Genomic DNA, 12155 nt, shown 5'->3' on the forward strand with positions numbered 1-12155 from the left:
TTTCACACATCAACAAATTCCACTGATGTTTCTATCGTCCACCGTTTGTTTGTTTGCATCACTATGCCCAGCCATCCCACCACTCAAGCTTTGGTTTCATGAAAAAAGCAAAAGATTAAAAAGTTTAAAATGTGTTTCTGCTATCATGCCACCTCCCTGGAAACACCAGTCATTTTCTTAGGAGAGTAAAAACTAGGTTAATTATGGGAGCCTATGCCAGAGGTGACCTGGCAGGAATCCCACCCTCCATGCTTTTTGTTGGTTGTCTTTGTCTTAGGGTTTTTGCAAGAATTAAATAAAATAATTTGCATATGTAAAGCGCTTAACATGGTGCCATGCGCAATGAATATTAGTTCATTTAATTATTTTCATAATCCTGTGGAAAAAGTTATTTTCCCTTTGTATGACATAAGAACAGGCAGCTAAATGAATATTTGTTGAATGAAGATTATCTAGACCAATGGTTTCCGAAATTTCGGATTTCAAGGCTCATTAAAACTAAAAAGGAATTTGGGATTGATGCAGGGCTGCTTTTTATTTTTCTAAGCTGAGGCATGTGAAAATTAATTTCCAGTTACTAGCAACAATATGGTGTTACAAACAAAAGAAGTTGTACATCAGATATAATATAGAATTAAAACAGAATAGATTTAACTTATGGAAAGGCATGTCTTTTCTCCTGTTTTTCTTGATTTGCTGAGGAATGGTGGAAGTAAGGTGGTCTGGCAGAGGACACGAACTCACATTTAGAAATCTCTAATCCCATCCAAACCTTTGCCTCCATAAACCGTCTGAGCCAAGTGGTTGTTGCTCCTAATTTTAGGGATCCTTGGGCATGAAGATTTCACAGTCTTCCTGGCAGCTTCTTCTAAAGTTTAATCATGCTTAAGTTACGTCTGAGCCGCCCAGAGGATTGAATCCAACCAATGAAGAAAAAGCAGCCTGACCTGTCTGCCTTCTGGGCGGGCTGTGCCTTCAGAGGTGTTCACATATATAATCAAATCTCCTTGTGGTCATTCAGATTTGAAGATGAGCCTCACTCAGAGCAAGCACTCCTAGAATTAAAAAGAAAAAAAAGTAAGCAATATGTGACTCTAACTGAAGGCTTTTTGCCCATTCTCTCTGGGAACATATAAGAATTCTGGAATTTGAGTCTATATAATATCATCCTTATGTCAAGTCATGAGATCTTCAACCAGAATAAATATGAAATTACAGTAAATATGAAATCAGAGTAAATATGAAATATGTCATGGTCTGGTATACCTCAACATAAAACCCCACACAGCCATTTGAGCCACTGGGGACATTTTACTTTTCATAGAAATTTCTGGGCCCCATAAAAGGACTTTTCATGTAAAGTAGTTATAATAAAATGAAGTCAGACTCTCTCCCCTTGACATTTGTCACAATCATTGCAATGATATAGTTTGGGTATTTGTCCCCTCCAAATCTGATGTTGAAAATGGATCCCCAAAGTTGGACGTGGGGTCTATTAGGAGGTGTTTGGCCCAGTGGGACGGATCCCTCATGAATGGCTTAGTGGCCTTCTCATGATTAAGTTCTCACTCTTAGTTCTTGTGAGATCTGGTTATTGAAAAGAGTCCGGCACCTCCTTTCTCTCTCTCTCACTTCTGCTCTCACCATGTAACACACTGGCTCCCCTTCCCCTTCTGCCATGATTGGAAGCTTCCTGAAGCTCTTACCAGAAGCAGATGCTAGCACCGTGCTTCTTGTACAGCCTACAGAGCTGTGAGCCAAATAAACCCATTTTCTTTAGAAATTACCTGGCCTTGGGTATTCGCAGGGGTTTCCAATCTTTTGGCTTCCCTGGGCCACACATAAAATACACTAATGGTAGCTGATAAGTGAAAAAAAATTGCAAAAAAAAAAAAAAACTCATAATGTTTTGAGAAAGTTTACGAATTTGTGCTGGGTCGCATTTAAAGCTGTCCCGAGCTGCATGCATCCCACGGGCCGCGAGTTGGACAAGCTTACTTTATTGCAACACAGACTAAGATATGCAAGGATCTGAAGTTTGTTGCTACTCAAAATGTTCAGTAGTAATCTGGGAGGCTATATATTCCCTTTGGGGCAGGGTCAAGTAAAATAGGAGGACTGACTTTATTTGTTAAGAAGATTAATTCATGTTACAGATAAGTTCCACGATGGGGCTGAATTTTCTTTATCCTTTTAAAATAAAAGCACAGTACCAAAAATCCATCATTTTTTTTTTGTTTCTTTTAAGTTGGGTCTATACAAGGCAGCTAGTTACAGAATATGTTTCATTATTTGCACCCATTTGGTGTCTACATACAGCCTGAGAATGGTGAGAAGATTCGAGAGAACACGAATTTAACTTGAAGTAAATTTAGAGGACAATCAAAAGAATTATTCTAAGACTCTTCCTGATATAACAAATCAATAGAAATTTTGAAGTAAAAGTTGGGCTAAGGCTTTCTTACATTTAGTGTCTTTTTAAATCATGTTTTACAGTCATTTACCCTTCAGTCCTTACCTAAGATGACATCTTTTCTGTAGCCTCCAATCAGGCAGATGATTCAACAGAACAGTTGAAATTTTTATTATACGAGAAAGCTTCAACGTGTGGGTTCACTGTATCTGAATGTGAACAGAAAACAACATTATAAAATATCAACCTGTAGTCTCAATCATCAGGATATTTACATATTTTAGTGTTTTTTAAAAAACCACCTTAAAATGAGTCTAATGGATTTCTATACACACATACAGACACAGACATTCATGCCATTAACCAGGGAATTGCCAAAAGCACACTCCCCATTGTGACAAAATGTTACCACTATATTAAAATGTTTTCTAGTTCTGAATCAATAAAGAAAGGTTTATATTTAAAAAAAAATGCTCCCAAGAACCCAGCAGACAGCTGAAAAACAGGAAATATGTTGACTTTAATCAATATACACCATTTTAAGTGAAAGCATCACTCCTCAGAAAAGGGAGTGTGCTTTGGAGAAGGCAGAAAGACATTGTTCTGTGGGGGGATTTCTCTTTATCCAGGTGACTCTTTGCAATAAATTTTGAAAACTAAAATTAAACAGTAAATGTAGATTCCCTCTATGATATGTGGGTGTTTTGAGTAAAGTCCCAATTGTGCCCTTTGTCCTCCTCCCTCAGAAAATACAATCTTTAAATAAACAGGGAAGGGCCCAAGACTGTACGAATTCACTCAATAGTACTCTTGCCAAAAGGAAGATGTATCACTGTTAAAATAGAAATGGCTCTAGTGGGCTTTCACAATCTAATGCCCCTGCTTTTAGCAAATTCAAGAAACTAGGACATTACTGGGTCCATATACTATCAAGGGATTCTCTTTTGAATACAAAGCACAGCCTAGACTGCATGAAGGACATCTGAGAAGGCCACAGAAACACTGAGCAGGGAGAATGGCGGTAGTGTTTAAAGGAAACCTTCACTGGAGTGACTGGAAACCGGGGCCATGTAAGGATAATGCTTTCCAGGATGGTTTAAACAATCATCCTCAAAGGTGCAACTCTCCAAGTGAGTATGGACCATGTCTCCCTAATGCTGTGTCTTTGCTAATGTATTACAGCATTAGTGCTATTTATAATCAACAAAATTACTAACACTGTAATCATGTGAGTTTGGTGATAGTAATTATGACAGAATAAACAGTAGTAATAAACAGCAGTCAGAATGCCTTTGCTGCAGTTCTTGATGTTGATGGCAAACATAGCCAAGGAAGGTTGGTTTTGTTTGTTTTTTCCTTTTTTAGGGAAGCCATCCAAGCGGGCAGAACCTGCAAGTGTTGGCCAGGAGAACGGTTTTATATACCTTTTAAAATTAGGCTTCCTGAAAGGAGATGTCACAAAGATTCATTGGCTAAGATTTATAAATAGTTCACTTATTTTAAAAAATAATCACATATATGTTTCTGTAAATTATACTTGCAAACATATGCTCACCATTCCCCCTCGTGGAAAGGCTGTGGCTAATCCATATTTGGAGCTGACACCCTTTCTGGGTTCCCTCTTTAGCCAGATCACGCACATTTGCTGCTGCCCTACCGAAGCGCCTGCGCATTAGAGTTCCTTCTGTACTACTCTGAGCAGTTCCTTATGCGTCTGCTACCACTGATGTTGGGTAAAAAATAACATCCAGAGGCTTTACTATCTATAATTAAGAGCTCCAGTGCTACTAGTGATATAAGGATTGAGCTGTTTGAGAAACAGACATTTTATCTTCTGGTTGGTTTTATTTCCTTGTGTTAAATTATGAGTGAATGTTTCTCTCGTTTCTTACTTTCCCTATAAGTAGTCTTTTCTACAGCAAAATTACTACTCATTCTTAATAACTACCAGGCAATAAAGTGAGCTGTCTATTTGGGAGACAGTGGGTGTGCATTCCAACTATTCCATTCATCGTGTTTGCAGGACAGCAAGGGGGAGGGATTTCTGGGGCCTCTGGAGAGGGTGGCTTAAAAGACTACAGGAAGTTAGTATCAATGTTTTGCTTCTTGATGGAAGAGAGCTTCATGATAGCTCTGGGATTGAATAGGCAAAGGCAAATAAAATAAAATCAATCGCCTTACAGTTAAGAGCTCTGTTAAACAGAGCACTTGTTTGAGCTTGTTTTTAAAAGTCCATGCCCTTTGACTCAGCAGTGAACATTTCTAGAGATTTATCTTAAGGAAATAACTAGATCCATGGCAGAGATGTGCATTCAAGGATATTGTCCACATCATTGTTTATCATAGTCCCTATCTTGGCTCAGAACAGGAGAAATTAGGACTTGTCTGGATACAGGTAGTTTATTTTCAACATGATCCTGGGAAGCAGGAGGGAGAGAGTAGGGAAGAGGGAAAAGCAAACTTAATGAGGCTGATGCCTTGGGCTGCTGGGACTCGACTCCACAGCGCCCTCTCGCGAAACACTCACAAGGTCTCCTGAAGCATTTATTCACCAGTCCGTCCCCACTGGTTTAAGGTTGTCTAGGAGCAAGGAGAAAGACTCTCCTTTGCCTCAAGGCTCTTTAGCATCGGAAAAGCCCCTTTGCTAGCTTTTCCATGTGAGTCTGAGCTCTCATGACCATGTTCATTGCAGCTATGGCTGAAACCAGAGGCAGGCCAAAGAACACAACCCTGGGAACCCGAGGCGTCCATTATAAGCCGAACTGGAAACACCCAGAAGATCCACTCACTGGAAACTGTTTAAATAATTCTTATAGATACACACAGCAGAGGGTTTTGTCATCGGCAATTATGATGTCTGTATTTATTTATGGACATAAAGAGGCATGTGCCAACAAAAAAAGCATGTTACAAAGCAGGATATATACTATTTTTTAAAATCTATAAATGTACAGATGTACCGCAGGTTATGAAACACACAACAGATACAAAATTGTTTTATGCAAATTGCTCCATAAGGTACATAATTTAATTTTAGAGATGTGGACATTTGTACATCCAGTGCAAGGCTAAATGTGGGAAATGCACTTCAGAGCTCCACAGCCCCTTCCCCATGCCCCTCACTGGATCCTCACCTGTCTCCATTACCTGCTGTGATCTCTGTGTGTCAGCCACGCTAATTCCATGTTGCTTGTGTCATTTCGCCTTTACTGCCTTCTAATTTCAACTGGAAAGTGCTGATAAGGACAGAGGCTAGCAGTCTATTTGAAGGCGTAAAGGGAAAGATACAGCACCCCTAGTACAAAGTTGGTGGCTAGGCATGGGTGGCTCAATAATTTCAAAGACCTTGTCTTTTTTTTTTTTTTTAAATCATTTAAAAAAGGAACTGTAACACCATGAATGGTGATACAAAAAGCCGCAGAAGCAAATCGAAAGCATTTCAATGTATATGAAATATGATTTACTTAAGACCTTTGAAAAACAGATGATTGTATAAATTGCATAAGTTGGAAGATGTCTCTATTCCCTAGGAAAAGTGATTTTCTCTGGATGGTGAAATTTCAAATTATATTTCTTTGTTGGCATTTTCCCAATATTTCTCAAAAATTATGTTAGTTAAGAAAGCATGATGATGACAGAGACAGGGATGAAAGACACAGCATCTTTTTAGTCACTTGCAGTTATTGTGGGAAATTTCCATTAATAAACACGAAGAGGCCGTTCCAGAGCATCTATGTAGGGATCTGTTGGAAGGAACAAGCTGAAGCTGTGTTTCATAGCACTTTAGATGAAACAGAAAATGGCAATTCTGATTGTCTATGTTATCAATGAAGGAGAGTGGCTTATAGAGATTATGGACAAAGCTCCTCCTCGCCACCCCCTTCAATCCCTGACATCTCTTGTAGCCATCCTAAAAGGTGACGCCCAGGTGACCTTGCAAGCAGCAAGTGTCTGGCTGGAATCTCACCTCTTTCCATGATAACACAAAACCAGCCTTTTGACCTCATAGCAGAGCAAGGCCAGGTGGTCTGGAACATGGTTAGCCACAGGCTGACTTTCTAACCAGCCTATTTTTTCCCCCTGACAACACTGGGCAGTTTAGTGAGTCAGATGGTGATTCCCTACATGCGAACTGTTTTTCTATGTAAAATAAATGCCAGCTGTTTCTAGCTGTTGATTATGGATCGTCCTTTAAGAACACTTTCTGGTTACTTTTTAAAACTAGATAGTATCTTACATCTTTAGAATACAATCACAATTATTTCCTAATTATTTTTAAATGATGCTGTTTAAAAAGTGCCATGTAGTTAAAAAATGTGTATGTGCCCTAGCTGAATGCAGCTGTAATAAATCCTGTGAATTGAAGTTAATAAATATTTAGACTTTTCAGTGCATAAAAAATGAAGGTTGATGGGCACTGAGAAGAACGGGGACATTATTTAAATGTTATGCATTTTCATGGAAGAAATAGTTTGGTTGTTGTCCTCCCTTTCTTCAAAGCAATGATTTTCAGGCTTGGATTTTCAACACCCCATGCATTCACCAATTATCCCGAGGGAGGCCACAGAATTGCCATTGCCTTGTGTTCAGCTCATCACATTCATTGATTTAATAGGTCCTCCTGGACATTTTTCAAAGCCAGTAATTGAAAATGTAGCCTGACAGGTTAGCAGGAGTGGCAGGGCCTGGGCGGCAGGGGTGGAGTGGAGGAGGGTAGCTACTTTCTCATCAGCAACTGTAGCAGGTGCATCAAATGCTAGCACCCAAAATGCTGACCCAGGGGCTACCCAGAGACCAGAGGACAGAAGACAGGTGCATCCCTTCTGGGCAGTGACCGGCCTCAGAGGAGAGCTCAGAGGCAGGTGAGTGGTAGGAGACTCATGTCCCAAAATCACCCAGTTTGCCACAAATCCAATAAGGTTCAAAAGCAACAATGTTACAGAGGCCATGTGTTATTTTTTTCCTTTTCTTTTCTTCATTACCTGAAATTCTTTTGCGTGTGTGTGAGATGGACTGTTTCAAGCTCAGCTAATCCAGATCTATTTCTATGCATCCATTATTATTGTTGGTAGCAGTAATGGGATTTTAAAATATTAACGGATGTTTCCACCTCTCTGCAGTGTTTTCTGCGGCTGTCTCCATTCCTTCAGGTATCCAGGCAATTGTGTGCTCATTATCTCAGGAAGGATGTGATTCTGTGGGAAGCAGGGGAGAGAGAAGTGTGAGCAAGCCGAACCTCAGGCCTCAGGGGAAATTGTGAGGGCTTTGAGGAAAAACAAAATATTTGGGAAGAAGGATATTATAAGGGAAGCAAGGCTCCTCTGAGGACTGGAAGGGACTTCCCAGACTGGATGAGGAGGCCAAAGAGCAGAGGACAGGTGTTTCCTTCCTGTTAATATCTAGCTAGCCCTAGAGATGATCTTAGAATGAAGTGACAGATGAGAAAAGCTGACTGAGCCCAGGGACAGGAAGACCCCAGAGAGGGACTTCAGAGAGAATATAGGAAGAGGGGCTGTAGATAGCCTCACAGGAGCCTGTGCACTTCCAAGGAGGCATAGACACAGCAGGGAGGGGGTGGGGCCTAAACGTGCCATTTGGACAGAAAGAAAGGATGTCACTTGCAGCCTGTTGTGGATCAACAACTGAGGGCAAGTGGATGCCCCAGCAGACATCTGTGTGGAGAGATGACCCTGGCAACCAGGTGCCCCCGACTCCTACCACATCCACACCCTGGGACTCTGAACCCCCAGAATTCCACAGGAAGGAAACACAAGAGTGACTGAGATTGAGTTTCCAGGCTTAAAATAGACATTAAGTTTAGTGGTAGAAAGTTTACATTTTTTTGTACATTTGAATTATGAATAAGATTCATGTCACCTAGTGTTATTTGTCCTTACCATATGGTGTGGATGTTAGAATTATGAAACCTATCATTATAGATTTCACTGTTTCAAAACATTTCCATGCACTTTAAAAAAAGTGATCTCCTCCAAAAGTGTGTGAGGTTTGGAGGAAGGCTATTATCCTTACAAGCGAGATGAGGATGCTGGAAGACAGGGAGAGAGGTGAAGGAATTTGTTTAACATCACACAGCTGGTATCCACATCCTGTTTCACGAGACCCTTTTAAATCCATTCTACCACCATCTTCTCCCACCACCTACCACTTCTTGTACCCCTTCCCTACCATAGAAATAACACATTTCACATCCTTTTTAGCATAGCAAATCTTTTTAAAGATTTTGCAGTCTTTTGAAACAAATCAAATGGTGTATTTGAAATAAAACCAAGGCATCAAGGCAATGGAACAAAGCACTGCTTTGCTTTCAAAGCCCGTTTCACCTACCCCCACAGCTCTTAAGTTAGTATTACCACACTAGTAAGTCTCCAGAGATTTTGGAGACCACCTGCTACAGTCCCCTTCCACCTAGAATGAGAAAGGTAGTCATTGTTCAAGGTCACACAGCCAGGCAGGGGCAAACTGAGGGGGTAATAAAACCTGACCTCCTTATCCGCTGTTCAATACTCTTTCCTATACACAAGATTTCAAGTTAGCTTGAGCAAAAATAAGTTCAAACTTTGATGAATTTAGCAATGTTCCCCAAACTCTATTTGTAAAAAATAGCCCTTTAACCAAAAAAAAAAACAAAAAAAAAACAAAAAAAAAATGTTGGCATATAATGCTCTCTTTACTTGAGATGCTTTAAAAATTTCTTCTGTAGAAAAAAGTAGTCACGATAAATTTCTCATATTGAAAATGTCAAGCTCTATTTGTTATATGATGATGTCAGTGACTATAAAATATGAATTTCTGCTTGAGAATAGAAACTCTACAAAGATTTGGATTCTAATATCTGTTGAGATATGAGTGATAACTAGGAAGTTGCTTTGCTTGAGTTGTTTTGAAATAGTTGTTATGACTGTCATTGTTCATTGCGAGTCTGTATATGTGCATGTCTGAAACAGAGATTGCAGTTGCTGATATTTGTACTCATATTTGTCACTGTCACCAAACTCCAAAACGGATATTGCCAAAGGGTTTCATTCTCATGCAAGACCTTGTGGCTGACAATGGGCAGGACAGAAAACTAATATTTGTTGAGTATCTACTATGTGTGGGACCATACCAGGAAGACAGGGAACTTCTACTTCTGTAGAAAATTGGCAGAGCTGAACAAACATTTAAAAAATTGCTCAACATCACTAATGATCAGAGCAATGCACATCAAAACCACAATGTGATACCACCTTTACTCCGGCAAGAATGGCCATAATCAAAAAATCAAAAAATATTATAGACGTTGGTGTGGATGCAGTGAAAAGGGAACACTTCTACATTGCTCGTGGGAATGTAAACTAGTACAATCACTATGGAAAACAGTGTGGAGATTCCTTTAAGAACTAACAGTAGAAGTACTGTTTGATCCAGCAATCCTGCTACTGGGTATCTACCCAGAGGAAAAGAAGTCATTATATGAAAAAGATACTTGCACACGCATGTTTATAGCAGCACAATTCGCAATTGTAAAAATATGAAACCACCCCAAATGCCCATCAATCAAAGAGCGGATAAAGAAATGTGGTATATATATACGATGGAATACTACTCAGCCATAAAAAGGAATGAATTAATGGCATTTGCAGCAACCTGGATGGAACTAGAGGCTAATATTCTAAGTGAAGTAACTCAGGAATGGAAAACCAAACATCATATTTTCTCACTCATAAGTGGGAGCTAAGCTATGAGGATGCAGAGGCATAAGAATGATACAGTGAACTTTGGTGACTCAGAGAGAAAGGGTGGGAAGGCGGTGAGGGATAAAAGACTACAAACTGGGTTCAGTGTATACTGCTTGTGTGATGGGTACACCAAAATCTCACAAATCACTATTAAATAATTTACTCATATAACCAAATACCACTTGTTCCCCCCAAAACCTATGGAAATAAAAAATTAAAAAAAAAAAAAAGAAAATTGGCAGGCCTGCAGTGGCTTGAAGATGCTATGACTAACTCACATGCCATTTATCAATATATCCATTCAACAGATAGTCTGCAAATATGCACTGGGCTCCTAGAATATTACAGGTATTGTTCTAGGTGCTTGGGATACAGCAGTGAACGAGGAGACAAGTTCCAATATCTCCTGGAGGTTACATTCCAGAGAGAAAATAAAAATAAAAAATAAGCAAATAAATGCACAAGCTAACTACTTTCTTTCTGCGTTGTGGTAAGCATCTAATTGCATTGTATGTGGGTGCTACTATATTCATTTAATGTTACAAATGAGTAAAATAAAGGAGAGAGAGGGTAAATAACTTGACCTAAGTTCTCAAAGCTCATGAGAGGCAGAGATGAAATACTAACTCGGGAAATCTTATTTCAGGGCTTATGTTCTTAACCACTATAAAACTGCTGTAGATTAATTGTTTGTGACCTCTTTCCCCCAAATTTATATGTTGAAACCTAATCCCCAATGATATGGTATTAGGAAATGGGGCCTTGGGAGGTGATTAGGTTATGAGGGTGGAAGCCTCATGAATGAGATTAGTACTCTCACGAAGAAGGTCCCAGAGAGTTTCTTTGCTCCTTCTTCCATGGGAGGACACAGCAGAAAGACGGCTGTGTATGAACCAGAAAGAGGGCCCTCGACAGACACCCAATCTGCCAGTGCCTTGCTCTTGGACTTCCCACCTTCCGTGAGAAATAAATTTTTGTTGTTTATAAGCTACACAGTCTATGGTGTTCTGTTATAGAAGCCCAAATGGACTAAGAAAAAAAGTTTATTAAAAAACAACCTACTAAATGGTAGCACAGGTGAGGAAGACAGAAAATGATGATACTATGCAACAGTTAGTACACTTAGGTAAGCAAAGTTAGAGTAGGGGCATATAGGAAGGGCAACTCATCCAGAATAGAGGTGTCTGAAAAGGATTTCTGGAGAAGTTGAAGCCTGATCTGGGCCTTGAAGAATAAATGGAAATTAATGAGGACAGGGAAATGGAAAAGCATTGCAAACCATAGGCAACTTCAATGTCATGCTTCAGGTTGTGGTAGTGCATTGGGGAGCTGTGAGACATGAGTTGAAAAGAAATCAAGAGCTAGATTCAGGAGGGCCTTGGGTACCACTTCAAGGAGGACTTTGGACTTCTCCTCTAAAGATAATGGGAAGCTATTGGCTGATTTTAAGATATGATCCCATTTGCGTTTTAATTTTTTTTTTGAGATAGAGTCTCCCTCTGTTGCCCAGGCTGGAGTGCAGTGGCCTCATCGCAGCTCACCGCAACTTCCATCTCCTGGATTCAAATGTTTCTCTGCCTCAGCCTTTCAAGTAGCTGGGATTACAGGCGTGCATCACGACACCCAGCTAATTTTTGTATTTTTAGTAGAGACAGGGTTTCACCAGGTTGGCTAGGCTGGTCTTGAACTACTGGCTTCAAGTGATCCGCCAGCCTCGGCCTCCCAGAGTATTGGGATTACAGGTGTGAGCCCCTACCCCAGCCCCATTTGCATTTTCAGTAGTTCCCTGTGGGATCCTAATCCACTAGGTATTTGGAAGAGTTAAATATCTTTCTCTCCTACTCCCTAACCCCCAGCTCCCAGGAACAACTTGGGCCAGATCTTTGATATTCACCCCAGACATCCTACCACCAGTAAAACATGCTACTATTGACATAAAGAAAAAGATTTCAGGCAATACTTATGAAATTATTTAAATTCTGGGTAAAAGATGATTAATAGCC

At 40.0% G+C, this 12155-nt stretch overlaps 1 long non-coding RNA gene across 1 annotated transcript in view; it reads right to left on the reverse strand.

Annotated features, from left to right (window-relative positions):
* Nucleotides 1–516: 516 nt before the first annotated feature.
* Nucleotides 517–12155, reverse strand: part of LOC100613690 (uncharacterized) — a 36070-nt gene continuing 24431 nt past the window's right edge. The window contains exons 6-8 of the long non-coding RNA XR_001713511.4: nucleotides 7396–7608; nucleotides 2519–2622; nucleotides 517–1055 (exon numbers count right to left, since the gene is read on the reverse strand). This is a non-coding gene — a long non-coding RNA (uncharacterized LOC100613690). The remainder of the gene's footprint in view (nucleotides 1056–2518; nucleotides 2623–7395; nucleotides 7609–12155) is intronic.

This window comes from Pan troglodytes, chromosome 2 (assembly GCF_028858775.2).
Source record: "Pan troglodytes isolate AG18354 chromosome 2, NHGRI_mPanTro3-v2.0_pri, whole genome shotgun sequence".
NCBI lineage: Eukaryota > Metazoa > Chordata > Mammalia > Primates > Hominidae > Pan > Pan troglodytes.